Source organism: Hypanus sabinus, chromosome 2, assembly GCF_030144855.1.
Source record: "Hypanus sabinus isolate sHypSab1 chromosome 2, sHypSab1.hap1, whole genome shotgun sequence".
NCBI classification, from domain to species: domain Eukaryota; kingdom Metazoa; phylum Chordata; class Chondrichthyes; order Myliobatiformes; family Dasyatidae; genus Hypanus; species Hypanus sabinus.
Window position 1 is genome coordinate 3,875,512 of NC_082707.1, and position 14,207 is coordinate 3,889,718.

Here is a 14,207-nt window from a genome sequence, read left to right on the forward strand (position 1 = left end):
ACCCCAGTGATGGCAGGATATTCACTAGTCTCACAGTCTCACTGTCCCAGTGACAGGACCCCAGTGATGGCAGGATATTCATTAGTCTCAGCTGTTACCTAGCCTGACAGTCCGAGTCCTGATTGCAGTCAGTCAACGGGATTCTGGGATGGGCAATAGGGATCCTCAATGATATGTTGGGCCCTTTGTCCCCAACATTCTGGTAAATGTCATAAAAAGCAGGGGGTGACCCCGGTGAGTCTCACTATGGTTTTATTGCGGGGGGGGTGACCCCGGTGAGTCTCACTATGGTTTTATTGAGGGGGGGTGACCCCGGTGAGTCTCTCAATGGTTTTATTGGGGGGGGTGACCCCGGTGAGTCTCACTATGGTTTTATTGAGGGGGGGTGACCCCGGTGAGTCTCTCAATGGTTTTATTGGGGGGGGTGACCCCGGTGGTGTCTCTCAATGGTTTTATTGAGGGGGGTGACCCCGGTGAGTCTCTCAATGGTCTTATTGAGGGGGGGTGACCCCGGTGAGTCACTCAATGGTTTTATTGGGGGGGGGTGACCCCGGTGTGTCTCTCAATGGTTTTATTGGGGGGGGGGTGACCCTGGTGAGTCTCTCAATGGTTTTATTGAGGGGGGGTGACCCCGGTGAGTCTCACTATGGTTTTATTGGGGGGGGGGTGACCCCAGTGAGTCTCTCAATGGTTTTATTGGCGGGGGTTACCCCGGTGAGTCTCTCAATGGTTTTATTGAGGGGGGGTGACCCCGGTGAGTCACACTATGGTTTTATTGGGGGGGGGTGACCCCGGTGAGTCTCTCAATGGTCTTATTGAGGGGGGGTGACCCCGGTGAGTCTCACTATGGTTTTATTGAGGGGGGGTGACCCCGGTGAGTCTCTCAATGGTTTTATTGGGGGGGGGGTGACCCCGGTGAGTCTCTCAATGGTCTTATTGAGGGGGGGTGACCCCGGTGAGTCTCACTATGGTTTTATTGAGGGGGGGTGACCCCGGTGAGTCTCTCAATGGTCTTATTGGGGGGGCGTGACCCGGTGAGTCTCTCAATGGTTTTATTGAGGGGGGGTGACCCCGGTGAGTCTCTCAATGGTTTTATTGGGGGGGGTGACCCCCGTGAGTCTCTCAATTGTTTTATTGGGGGGGTGACCTCGGTGAGTCTCACTATGGTTTTATTGAGGGGGGGTGACCCCGGTGAGTCTCACTATGGTTTTATTGAGGGGGGGTGACCCCGGTGAGTCTCTCAATGGTTTTATTGGGGGGGTGACCCCGGTGTGTCTCTCAATGGTTTTATTGAGGGGTGTGACCCCAGTGAGTCTCTCAATGGTTTTATTGCGGGGGGGGTGACCCCGGTGAGTCTATCAATGGTTTTATTGAGGGGGGGGTGACACCGGTGAGTCTCTCAATGGTTTTATTGGGGGGGGTGACCCCCGGTGAGTCAATGGATTTACTGAGGGGGGGTGACCCCGGTGAGTCTCTCAATGGTTTTATTGAGGGGGGGTGACCCAGGTGAGTCTCTCAATGGTTTTATTGCGGGGGGGTGACCCCGGTGAGTCTCTCAATGGTTTTATTGGGGGGGGGTGACCCTGGTGAGTCTCTCAATGGTTTTATTGGGGGGGGGAGTGACCCCGGTGAGTCTCTCAATTTTATTGAGTGGGGGTGACCCCCGGTGAGTCTCTCAATGGTTTTATTGGGGGGGGGTGACCCCGGTGAGTCTCACTATGGTGTTATTGGGGGGGGGGTGACCCCTGTGAGTCTCTGAATGGTTTTATTGGGAAGGGCGACCCTGGTGAGTCTCTCAATGGTTTTATTGGGGTGGGGTGACCCCGGTGAGTCTCTCAATGGTTTTATTGGGGGGGGTGACCCCGGTGAGTCTCACTATGGTGTTATGGGGGGGGGGGTGACCCCTGTGAGTCTCTGAATGGTTTTATTGGGAAGGGTGACCCTGGTGAGTCTCTCAATGGTTTTATTGGGGTGGGGTGACTCCGGTGAGTCTATCAATGGTTTTATTGGGGGGGGGTGACCCCGGTGAGTCTCACTATGGTTTTATTGAGGGGGGGTGACCCCGGTGAGTCTCACTATGGTTTTATTTGGGGGGGTGACCCCGGTGAGTCTCTCAATGGTTTTATTGAGGGGGGGTGACCCCGGTGAGTCTCACTAAGGTTTTATTGGGGGGGGGTGACCCTGGTGAGTCTCTCAATGGTTTTATTGGAGGGGGGTGACCCTGGTGAGTCTCTCACTGGTTTTATTGAGGGGGGGTGACCCCGGTGAGTCTCTCAATGGTTTTATTGGGGGGGGGTGACCCTCGTGAGTCTCTCAATGGTTTTATTGGGGGAGGGTGACCCCGGTGAGTCTCACTATGGTTTTATTGGGGGGTGGTGACCCCGGTGAGTCTCACTATGGTTTTATTGGGGGGGGGGTGACCCCGGTGAGTCTCACTATGGTTTTATTGAGGGGGGGTGACCCCTGTGAGTCTCTGAATGGTTTTATTGAGGGGGGGTGACCCTGGTGAGTCTCTCAATGGTTTTATTGGGGGGGGTGACCCCGGTGTGTCTCTCAATGGTTTTATTGGGGGGGTGACCCCGGTGAGTCTCTCAATGGTTTTATTGAGGGGGGGGTGACCCCGGTGAGTCTCACTATGGTTTTATTGGGGGGGGGATGACCCCGGTGAGTCTCACTAAGGTTTTATTGGGGGGGGGTGACCCCGGTGAGTCTCTCAATGGTTTTATTGGGGGGGTGACCCTGGTGAGTCTCTCAATGGTTTTATTGGAGGGGGGTGACCCTGGTGAGTCTCTCACTGGTTTTATTGAGGGGGGGTGACCCCGGTGAGTCTCTCAATGGTTTTATTGGGGGGGGGTGACCCTCGTGAGTCTCTCAATGGTTTTATTGGGGGGGGGGACCCCGGTGAGTCTCACTAAGGTTTTATTGGGGGGGGTGACCCCGGTGTGTCTCTCAATGGTTTTATGGAGGGGGGGGTGACCCCAGTGAGTCTCTCAATTGTTTTATTCGGGGGTTGACCCCGGTGAGTCTCACTATGGTTTTATTGAGGGGGGGTGACCCCGGTGAGGTCTCTCAATGGTGTTATGGGGGGGGGGGGGTGACCCTGTGAGTCTCTGAATGGTTTTATTGGGAAGGGTGACCCTGGTGAGTCTCTCAATGGTTTTATTGGGGTGGGGTGACGGGTGACCCCGGTGAGTCTCTCAATGGTTTTATTGGGGGGGTGACCCCGGTGAGTCTCACTATGGTTTTATTGAGGGGGGGTGACCCCGGTGAGTCTCACTATGGTTTTATTTGGGGGGGGTGACCCCGGTGAGTCTCTCAATGGTTTTATTGAGGGGGGGGTGACCCCGGTGAGTCTCACTAAGGTTTTATTGGGGGGGGGTGACCCGGTGAGTCTCTCAATGGTTTTATTGGGGGGGTGACCCTGGTGAGTCTCTCAATGGTTTTATTGGAGGGGGGTGACCCTGGTGAGTCTCTCACTGGTTTTATTGAGGGGGGGTGACCCTGGTGAGTCTCTCAATGGTTTTATTGGGGGGGGGGGTGACCCTCGTGAGTCTCTCAATGGTTTTATTGGGGGAGGGTGACCCCGGTGAGTCTCACTATGGTTTTATTGGGGGGTGGTGACCCCGGTGAGTCTCACTATGGTTTTATTGGGGGGGGGGTGACCCCGGTGAGTCTCACTATGGTTTTATTGGGGGGGTGACCCCAGTGAGTCTCTCAATGGTTTTATTTGGGGGGGTGACCCCGGTGAGTCTCTCAATGGTTTTATTGAGGGGGGGGGTGACCCCGGTGAGTCTCACTATGGTTTTATTGGGGGAGGGTGACCCCGGTGATTCTCACTATGGTTTTATTGGGGGGGGGTGACCCCGGTGAGTCTCACTATGGTTTTATTGGGGGGGGGACCCCGGTGAGTCTCACTAAGGTTTTATTGGGGGGGGTGACCCCGGTGTGTCTCTCAATGGTTTTATGGAGGGGGGGTGACCCCAGTGAGTCTCTCAATTGTTTTATTCGGGGGTTGACCCCGGTGAGTCTCACTATGGTTTTATTGAGGGGGGGTGACCCCGGTGAGTCTCTCAATGGTTTTATTGGGGGGGGTGACCCCGGTGTGTCTCTCAATGGTTTTATTGGGGGGGGGGACCCTGGTGAGTCTCTCAATGGTTTTATTGAGGGGGGTGACCCCGGTGAGTCTCACTATGGTTTTATTGGGGGGGGGGTGACCCCAGTGAGTCTCTCAATGGTTTTATTGGGGGGGGTGACCTCGGTGAGTCTCTCAATGGTTTTATTGAAGGGGGGTGACCCCGGTGAGTCTCTCAATGGTTTTATTGGGGGGGTGACCCAGGTGAGTCTCTCAATGGTTTTATTGAGGGTGGGTGACCCAGGTGAGTCTCTCAATGGTTTTATTGGGGGGGGTGACCCCGGTGAGTCTCCCAATGGCTTTATTGAGGGGGGGTGACCCCGGTGAGTCTCTCAATGGTCTTATTGGGGGGGCGTGACCCCGGTGAGTCTCTCAATGGTTTTATTGGGGGGGGGTGACCCTGGTGAGTCTCTCAATGGTTTTATTGAGGGGGGTGACCCCAGTGAGTCTCACTATGGTTTTATTGGGGGGGGGTGACCCCAGTGAGTCTCTCAATAGTTTTATTGAGGGGGGGTGACCCCGGTGAGTCACACTATGGTTTTATTGGGAGGGGTGACCCCGGTGAGTCTCTCAATGGTCTTATTGAGGGGGGGTGACCCCGGTGAGTCCTCTCAATGGTTTTATTGGGGGTGTGACCCCGGTGAGTCTCTCAATGGTCTTATTGAGGGGGGGTTACCCCGGTGAGTCTCTCAATGGTCTTATTGAGTGGGGGTGACCCCAGTGAGTCTCTCAATGGTTTTATTGAGGGGGGGTGAACCTGGTAAGTCTCTCAATGGTTTTATTGGGGGGGTGACCCCGCTGAGTCTCTCAATGGTTTTATTGGGGGGGGTGACCCGGTGAGTCTCACTATGGTGTTATGGGGGGGGGGTGACCCCTGTGAGTCTCTGAATGGTTTTATTGGGAAGGGTGACCCTGGTGAGTCTCTCAATGGTTTTATTGGGGTGGGGTGACTCCGGTGAGTCTATCAATGGTTTTATTGGGGGGGGGTGACCCCGGTGAGTCTCACTATGGTTTTATTGAGGGGGGGTGACCCCGGTGAGTCTCACTATGGTTTTATTTGGGGGGGTGACCCCGGTGAGTCTCTCAATGGTTTTATTGAGGGGGGGTGACCCCGGTGAGTCTCACTAAGGTTTTATTGGGGGGGGGTGACCCTGGTGAGTCTCTCAATGGTTTTATTGGAGGGGGGTGACCCTGGTGAGTCTCTCACTGGTTTTATTGAGGGGGGGTGACCCCGGTGAGTCTCTCAATGGTTTTATTGGGGGGGGGTGACCCTCGTGAGTCTCTCAATGGTTTTATTGGGGGAGGGTGACCCCGGTGAGTCTCACTATGGTTTTATTGGGGGGTGGTGACCCGGTGAGTCTCACTATGGTTTTATTGGGGGGGGGTGACCCCGGTGAGTCTCACTATGGTTTTATTGAGGGGGGGTGACCCCTGTGAGTCTCTGAATGGTTTTATTGAGGGGGGGTGACCCTGGTGAGTCTCTCAATGGTTTTATTGGGGGGGGTGACCCGGTGTGTCTCTCAATGGTTTTATTGGGGGGGTGACCCCGGTGAGTCTCTCAATGGTTTTATTGAGGGGGGGGTGACCCCGGTGAGTCTCACTATGGTTTTATTGGGGGGGGGATGACCCCGGTGAGTCTCACTAAGGTTTTATTGGGGGGGGGGTGACCCCGGTGAGTCTCTCAATGGTTTTATTGGGGGGTGACCCTGGTGAGTCTCTCAATGGTTTTATTGGAGGGGGTGACCCTGGTGAGTCTCTCACTGGTTTTATTGAGGGGGGGTGACCCCGGTGAGTCTCTCAATGGTTTTATTGGGGGGGGGTGACCCTCGTGAGTCTCTCAATGGTTTTATTGGGGGGGGGGGACCCCGGTGAGTCTCACTAAGGTTTTATTGGGGGGGGTGACCCCGGTGTGTCTCTCAATGGTTTTATGGAGGGGGGGGTGACCCCAGTGAGTCTCTCAATTGTTTTATTCGGGGGTTGACCCCGGTGAGTCTCACTATGGTTTTATTGAGGGGGGGTGACCCCGGTGAGTCTCTCAATGGTGTTATGGGGGGGGGGGGTGACCCCTGTGAGTCTCTGAATGGTTTTATTGGGAAGGGTGACCCTGGTGAGTCTCTCAATGGTTTTATTGGGGTGGGGTGACCCCGGTGAGTCTCTCAATGGTTTTATTTGGGGGGGTGACCCCGGTGAGTCTCACTATGGTTTTATTGAGGGGGGGTGACCCCGGTGAGTCTCACTATGGTTTTATTTGGGGGGGTGACCCCGGTGAGTCTCTCAATGGTTTTATTGAGGGGGGGGTGACCCCGGTGAGTCTCACTAAGGTTTTATTGGGGGGGGGTGACCCCGGTGAGTCTCTCAATGGTTTTATTGGGGGGGTGACCCTGGTGAGTCTCTCAATGGTTTTATTGGAGGGGGGTGACCCTGGTGAGTCTCTCACTGGTTTTATTGAGGGGGGGTGACCCTGGTGAGTCTCTCAATGGTTTTATTGGGGGGGGGGTGACCCTCGTGAGTCTCTCAATGGTTTTATTGGGGGAGGGTGACCCCGGTGAGTCTCACTATGGTTTTATTGGGGGGGGGGTGACCCCGGTGAGTCTCACTATGGTTTTATTGGGGGGGTGACCCCAGTGAGTCTCTCAATGGTTTTATTTGGGGGGGTGACCCCGGTGAGTCTCTCAATGGTTTTATTGAGGGGGGGGGTGACCCCGGTGAGTCTCACTATGGTTTTATTGGGGGAGGGTGACCCCGGTGATTCTCACTATGGTTTTATTGGGGGGGGGTGACCCCGGTGAGTCTCACTATGGTTTTATTGGGGGGGGGACCCCGGTGAGTCTCACTAAGGTTTTATTGGGGGGGGTGACCCCGGTGTGTCTCTCAATGGTTTTATGGAGGGGGGGTGACCCCAGTGAGTCTCTCAATTGTTTTATTCGGGGGTTGACCCCGGTGAGTCTCACTATGGTTTTATTGAGGGGGGGTGACCCCGGTGAGTCTCTCAATGGTTTTATTGGGGGGGGTGACCCGGTGTGTCTCTCAATGGTTTTATTGGGGGGGGGGACCCTGGTGAGTCTCTCAATGGTTTTATTGAGGGGGGTGACCCCGGTGAGTCTCACTATGGTTTTATTGGGGGGGGGGTGACCCCAGTGAGTCTCTCAATGGTTTTATTGGGGGGGGTGACCTCGGTGAGTCTCTCAATGGTTTTATTGAAGGGGGGTGACCCCGGTGAGTCTCTCAATGGTTTTATTGGGGGGGTGACCCAGGTGAGTCTCTCAATGGTTTTATTGAGGGTGGGTGACCCAGGTGAGTCTCTCAATGGTTTTATTGGGGGGGGTGACCCCGGTGAGTCTCCCAATGGCTTTATTGAGGGGGGGTGACCCCGGTGAGTCTCTCAATGGTCTTATTGGGGGGGCGTGACCCCGGTGAGTCTCTCAATGGTTTTATTGGGGGGGGGTGACCCTGGTGAGTCTCTCAATGGTTTTATTGAGGGGGGTGACCCCAGTGAGTCTCACTATGGTTTTATTGGGGGGGGGTGACCCCAGTGAGTCTCTCAATAGTTTTATTGAGGGGGGGTGACCCCGGTGAGTCACACTATGGTTTTATTGGGAGGGGTGACCCCGGTGAGTCTCTCAATGGTCTTATTGAGGGGGGGTGACCCCGGTGAGTCTCTCAATGGTTTTATTGGGGGTGTGACCCCGGTGAGTCTCTCAATGGTCTTATTGAGGGGGGGTTACCCCGGTGAGTCTCTCAATGGTCTTATTGAGTGGGGGTGACCCCAGTGAGTCTCTCAATGGTTTTATTGAGGGGGGGTGAACCTGGTAAGTCTCTCAATGGTTTTATTGGGGGGGTGACCCCGCTGAGTCTCTCAATGGTTTTATTGGGGGGTGACCCCGCTGAGTCTCTCAATGGTATTATTGGGGGGGTGACCCCGGTGAGTCTCACTATGGTCGAGTTGGGGGGGTGACCCCGGTGAGTCTCTCAATGGTTTTAATGGGGGGGGTGACCCCCGTGAGTCTCTCAATTGTTTTATTGGGGGGGTGACCCCGGCGAGTCTCTCAATGGTTTTATTGGGGGGGGGGTGACCCCGGTGAGTCTCTCAATGGTTTTATTGAGGGGGGTGACCCCGTTGAGTCTCACTATGGTTTTATTGAGGGGGGTGACCCCGGTGAGTCTCACTATGGTTTTATTGAGGGGGGGTGACCCCGGTGAGTCTCACTATGGTTTTATTGGGGGGGGGTGACACCGGTGAGTCTCTCAATGGTTTTATTGAGGGGGGTGACCCCGGTGAGTCTCTCAATGGTTTTATTGGGGGGGGTGACCCTGTTGAGTCTCTCAATGGTTTTATTGGGGGGATGACCCCGGTGAGTCTCTCAATGGTTTTATTGGGGGGTGACCCCGGTGAGTCTCTCAATGGTTTTATTGGGGGGGTGACCCCGGTGAGTCTCTCAATGGTTTTATTGAGGGGGGGTGACCCCGGTGAGTCTTTCAATGGTTTTATTGAGGGGGGGTGACCCCGGTGAATCTCACTATGGTTTTATTGGGGGGGGGGTGACCCCGGTGAGTCTCTCAATGGTTTTATTGGGGGGTGACCCCGGTGAGTCTCTCAATGGTTTTATTGAGGGGGGGTGACCCCCGGTGAGTCTCATTATGGTCTTATTGGGGGGGGGGGTGACCCTGGTGAGCTTCTCAAAGGTTTAATTGGGGGGGGTGACCCCAGTTAGCCTCTCAATAGTTTTATTTGTTCTAACCCCATTGGGCCCATCAGGCTCAACATGTCTCTGCTAACCCAGTTTCCCATCTGAACTTGCTCATGTTTGAAGTTTGAAATACTGAGTACCCTCAACCATCACCCCTCGACACCCCCGTGAGTAATGACATCCTTCACTATACCTACACTCTGACCCCCCACCCCCCCCTGAGTAATGACATCCTTCACTATACCTACACTCTGACCTCCCACCCCCCCTGAGTAATGACATCCTTCACTATACCTGCACTCTGACCACCCCACCCCCTCTGAGTAATGACATCCTTCACTATACCTACACTCTGACCCCCCACCCCCTCTGAGTAATGACATCCTTCACTATACCTACACTCTGACCCCCCACCCCCCGTGAGTAATGACATCCTTCACTATACCTACACTCTGACCTCCCACCCCCCCTGAGTAATGACATCCTTCACTATACCTACACTCTGACCCCCAACCCCCCGTGAGTAATGACATCCTTCAATATACCTACACTCTGACCCCCCACCCCCTCCACCCCCCCTGAGTAATGACATCCTTCACTATACCTACACTCTGACCCCCCCACCCCCCCTGAGTAATGACATCCTTCACTATACCTACACTCTGACCCTCCACCCCCTCCACCCCCGTGAGTAATGACATCCTTCACTATACCTACACTCTGACCTCCCACCCCCCCTGAGTAATGACATCCTTCACTATACCTGCACTCTGACCCCACACCCCCCCTGAGTAATGACATCCTTCACTATACCTACACTCTGACCCCCCCACCCCCCCCGAGTAATGACATCCTTCACTATACCTACACTCTGACCCCCCACCCCCCTCCACCCCCGTGAGTAATGACATCCTTCACTATACCTGCACTCTGACCCCCCACCCCCCGTGAGTAATGACATCCTTCACTATACCTGCACTCTGACCCCCCCACCCCCTCGAGTAATGACATCCTTCACTATACCTACACTCTGACCCCACACCCCCCTCCACCCCCGTGAGTAATGACATCCTTCACTATACCTACACTCTGACCCCCCAACCCCCTCCCACCCCCCGTGAGTAATGACATCCTTCACTATACCTACACTCTGACCCTCGACTCCACCTGAGTAATGACATCCTTCACTATACCTACACTCTGACCTCCCACCCCCCGTGAGTAATGACATCCTTCACTATACCTACACTCTGACCCTCCACCCCCCCTGAGTAATGACATCCTTCACTATACCTACACTCTGACCCCCCACCCCCCGTGAGTAATGACATCCTTCACTATACCTACACTCTGACCCCCCACCCCCCCTGAGTAATGACATCCTTCACTATACCTACACTCTGACCTCCCACCCCCCTCGAGTAATGACATCCTTCACTATACCTACACTCTGACCCCCCACCCCCCCCTGAGTAATGACATCCTTCACTATACCTACACTCTGACCTCCCACCCCCCCCTGAGTAATGACATCCTTCACTATACCTACACTCTGACCCCCACCCCCCCTGAGTAATGACATCCTTCACTATACCTACACTCTGACCCCACACCCCCTCGAGTAATGACATCCTTCACTATACCTACACTCTGACCCCCCAACCCCCTCCCACCCCCCGTGAGTAATGACATCCTTCACTATACCTACACTCTGACCCCCCCACCCCCCGTGAGTAATGACATCCTTCACTATACCTACACTCTGACCCTCGACTCCCCCTCCACCCCCGTGAGTAATGACATCCTTCACTATACCTACACTCTGACCCTCGACTCCCCTCCACCCCCGTGAGTAATGACATCCTTCACTATACCTACACTCTGACCTCCCACCCCCCGAGTAATGACATCCTTCACTATACCTGCACTCTGACCTCCCACCCCCTCCACCCCCCGTGAGTAATAACATCCTTCACTATACCTACACTCTGACCCTCGACTCCCCCTCCACCCCCGTGAGTAATGACATCCTTCACTATACCTACACTCTGACCCTCGACTCCCCCTCCACCCCCGTGAGTAATGACATCCTTCACTATACCTACACTCTGACCTCCCACCCCCCTGAGTAATGACATCCTTCACTATACCTACACTCTGACCTCCCACCCCCCCTGAGTAATGACATCCTTCACTATACCTACACTCTGACCCCCCACCCCCCGAGTAATGACATCCTTCACTATACCTACACTCTGACCCTCGACTCCCCCGAGTAATGACATCCTTCACTATACCTACACTCTGACCCCCACACCCCCTCCATCCCGTGAGTAATGACATCCTTCACTATACCTACTCTCTGACCCCACACCCCCTTTTACCCCCGTGAGTAATGACATCCTTCAATATACCTACACTCTGACCCCCCACCCCCCCGAGTAATGACATCCTTCACTATACCTACACTCTGACCCCCACCCCCTCCACCCCCGTGAGTAATGACATCCTTCACTATACCTACTCTCTGACCCCACACCCCCTCCACCCTCGTGAGTAATGACATCCTTCAATATACCTACACTCTGACCTCCCACCCCCCCTGAGTAATGACATCCTTCAATATACCTACACTCTGACCCCCCACCCCCCGTGAGTAATGACATCCTTCAATATACCTACACTCTGACCCCCCACCCCCCGTGAGTAATGACATCCTTCAATATACCTACACTCTGACCCCCCACCCCCCCGTGAGTAATGACATCCTTCACTATACCTACACTCTGACCCCCCACCCCCCTCGAGTAATGACATCCTTCAGTATACCTACACTCTGACCCCCCACCCCTTCCACCCCCGTGAGTAATGACATCCTTCAATATACCTACACTCTGACCCCCCACCCCTTCCACCCCCCGTGAGTAATGACATCCTTCACTATACCTACACTCTGACCCTCGACTCCCCCTCCACCCCCCTGAGTAATGACATCCTTCACTATACCTGCACTCTGACCCCCCACCCCCTCCACCCCCCCGTGAGTAATGACATCCTTCACTATACCTGCACTCTGACCCCACACCCCCCCTGAGTAATGACATCCTTCACTATACCTACACTCTGACCCCCCCTCCACCCCCCCGTGAGTAATGACATCCTTCACTATACCTACACTCTGACCCCCCACCCCCCCTGAGTAATGACATCCTTCACTATACCTACACTCTGACCTCCCACCCCCCCTGAGTAATGACATCCTTCACTATACCTACACTCTGACCCTCCACCCCCCCTGAGTAATGACATCCTTCACTATACCTACACTCTGACCCCCCACCCCCCGTGAGTAATGACATCCTTCAGTATACCTACACTCTGACCCCCAACCCCTCCACCCCCGTGAGTAATGACATCCTTCACTATACCTACACTCTGACCCCCCACCCCCCGTGAGTAATGACATCCTTCACTATACCTACACTCTGACCCCCAACCCCCCCTGAGTAATGACATCCTTCACTATACCTACACTCTGACCCCACACCCCGTGAGTAATGACATCCTTCACTATACCTACACTCTGACCCCCAACCCCCCCTGAGTAATGACATCCTTCACTATACCTACACTCTGACCCCCCACCCCCTCGAGTAATGACATCCTTCACTATACCTACACTCTGACCCCCAACCCCCTCCACCCCCCCTGAGTAATGACATCCTTCACTATACCTACACTCTGACCCCACACCCCGTGAGTAATGACATCCTTCAGTATACCTACACTCTGACCCCCCACCCCCCCTGAGTAATGACATCCTTCACTATACCTACACTCTGACCTCCCACCCCCCGTGAGTAATGACATCCTTCACTATACCTACACTCTGACCCCCAACCCCCCCTGAGTAATGACATCCTTCACTATACCTACACTCTGACCCCCCACCCCCTCCACCCCCCGTGAGTAATGACATCCTTCACTATACCTACACTCTGACCCCCAACCCCCCCTGAGTAATGACATCCTTCACTATACCTACACTCTAACCCCCAACCCCCCCCCTAATGACATCCTTCAATATACCTACACTCTGACCTCCCACCCCCCCGAGTAATGACATCCTTCAATATACCTACACTCTAACCCCCAACCCCCCTCCACCCCCCGTGAGTAATGACATCCTTCACTATACCTACACTCTGACCTCCCACCCCCCGTGAGTAATGACATCCTTCACTATACCTACACTCTGACCCCCCACCCCCTCGAGTAATGACATCCTTCAGTATACCTACACTCTGACCCCCCACCCCCTCACCCCCCGTGAGTAATGACATCCTTCAATATACCTACACTCTGACCCCCCACCCCCCTCGAGTAATGACATCCTTCAGCTATACCTACACTCTGACCCCCCACCCCCTCCACCCCGTGAGTAATGACATCCTTCAATATACCTACACTCTGACCCCCCACCCCCCTCGAGTAATGACATCCTTCACTATACCTACACTCTGACCCCCACCCCCCCTGAGTATGACATCCTTCAGTATACCTACACTCTGACCCCCACCCCCTCGAGTAATGACATCCTTCACTATACCTACACTCTGACCCCCCACCCCCCCCTGAGTAATGACATCCTTCAGTATACCTACACTCTGACCCCCCCACCCCCCCTGAGTAATGACATCCTTCAATATACCTACACTCTGACCCCCCAACCCCCCCTGAGTAATGACATCCTTCACTATACCTACACTCTGACCCCCAACCCCCCTGAGTAATGACATCCTTCACGTATACCTACACTCTGACCCCCCACCCCCCCTGAGTAATGACATCCTTCACTATACCTACACTCTGACCCCTCCACCCCCCCTGAGTAATGACATCCTTCACTATACCCTACACTCTGACCCCCCCACCCCCCCTGAGTAATGACATCCTTCACTATACCTACACTCTGACCCTCCACCCCCCGTGAGTAATGACATCCTTCACTATACCTACACTCTGACCCCACACCCCCCCTGAGTAATGACATCCTTCACTATACCTACACTCTGACCCCTCCACCCCCCCGTGAGTAATGACATCCTTCACTATACCTACACTCTGACCCTCCACCCCCCGTGAGTAATAACATCCTTCACTATACCTACACTCTGACCCCCCACCCCCCGAGTAATGACATCCTTCACTATACCTACACTCTGACCCTCGACTCCCCCCTGAGTAATGACATCCTTCACTATACCTACACTCTGACCCCCCACCCCCCCGTGAGTAATGACATCCTTCACTATACCTACACTCTGACCTCCACCCCTCCACCCCCCGTGAGTAATAACATCCTTCACTATACCTACACTCTGACC

At 54.3% G+C, this 14,207-nt stretch overlaps 1 protein-coding gene across 1 annotated transcript in view; it reads right to left on the minus strand.

The window, feature by feature from the left end:
• Nucleotides 1-14,207, minus strand: part of LOC132390630 (prolyl 3-hydroxylase 2-like) — a 158,719-nt gene that overhangs the window by 106,863 nt on the left and 37,649 nt on the right. The gene's annotated exons all lie outside the window — the stretch shown is intronic.